Source organism: Bombyx mori, chromosome 1 (genome assembly GCF_030269925.1).
Source record: "Bombyx mori chromosome 1, ASM3026992v2".
NCBI lineage: Eukaryota > Metazoa > Arthropoda > Insecta > Lepidoptera > Bombycidae > Bombyx > Bombyx mori.
Window position 1 is genome coordinate 4,673,370 of NC_085107.1, and position 1,725 is coordinate 4,675,094.

Here is a 1,725-nt window from a genome sequence, read left to right on the forward strand (position 1 = left end):
AACTAAATAAGTAAAAAACCATGACTCAACATTTCTTAGTAGTTGAAATACTTTAACGTTCGGCAGGTACACATTAATAGAAAATTATGTGTGAAAATTTGGTTATTCAGAATTAGCATTCATCGAGTGGCTCGTACGCTTGTCAACGTTTGAAAGATTTGAAAATGTGTAATTGAGTGTCCGTGGCTACCAACCAGTCTTACTTCGGATTTGATTATTTTGCATTACTGTACATTTATTTCTGAGCGCTCTCGGTATTACCCAATAAAATGTCAAGTACATTTAACCAATTACCGTTTTCAATTATTCAAATATTCAAGGCTCGCCAAAACGGTAGATCGGTCGTTTGAAAACTCGTTAAAGAATTTAAATCGACCTTAATCTGATTTAACTTAGCTCTTTAACGTAGGAGAATCGTGTAGACGTCTATCTCAAGTTTTATTAACGTAGATATTGCGTTTATCAGTGTTATTAAACATGTTTTGTATTTTCTCGTTCTAACTAAGTAAATTTTACAGGTTCAGTTTTTATTTTCTCTTAATTTATATAAAATACATCCGTTTCTACAATTTACATGCCGCTTATTATTATTATTTTTTTATTGCATTATGAGTGGACGAGCTCACAGCCCACTTGTCGTTAAGTGGTTACAGGAGCCCATAGACGTCTACAACGTAAATGCGCCACTCACCTTGAGATATAAGATCTCAGTATAGTTACAACGGCTGCCCCACCCTTCAAGGCGAAACGCATTACTGCTTCACGGCAGAAATAGGCAGGGTGGTGGTACCTACCTATTAGTATTGTAATTGATATCTCGATGTTACTATAGTCTAAAACTGCTCAGAAGTTCCAATAAAAGCTTACGTACAAGTTTCAGCACTAATCGACACTTACGGATAGCACGTGTGTACGTAATTAAAAAATAAAAGCTATTTACTCATGATTTTAATTGTTACTAGTTCATAATTCAATTTAAATCTATAAAATCCATCGTCAGACCCGTAATAGTATTCTAAAAAGTTTGATATGGTAGTCATTATCTGTGTGATTCGAGATTGTTTCAGAAACGAAATTCCATAATCCTGTTCCATAATTAGAAACTCACAGATTAAATTGTCATAATATCGAAATAGAAAAAAAAAACGTTTTTTTATGCTATTTCATTTTGTTATTTCTTCTTGTGGTGATAATTTTCAAAAAAGGTAACGTAATCTAGATTACGAATTGTAAAAAAATTACTCATTATTCCGTGATTAAAAATCACATGATTGTTATTCTATGTAGTTTGTGAACTCTAAAATTTTGTTACGCAAGAAAGGGCATAATTTTGCAATTCATGTCCATCGTTAATCACGAATAAAAACGATCAAAAAAGTTTTTCATCGTAATCAAGTGCTTAAGTCTCATATTTTAGCAGAGAGATTTATCGCACAGTGACACTTAAATTCCATATAACATTTAGTTTAGTGAGTGATATTTTTATGACACATCACACTCAGGGTCATTGGTAACTTTGAACATACTTTGTTAGAAACATTCGCAGAGCTGACACTGTTCACAATACAACCCGTGAAGGAGGTACTTACGTAAGTCAGTTCTAGTCACCGTTCACTCCTCGATTAACGTTTTACACGAACACCGTGCTACTACAGCTCCCTACATACACCCACGCGCCCTCTTAGTTTTCCTCGCAATGTAATCGCTATCTCTTTCCCGCAGGAC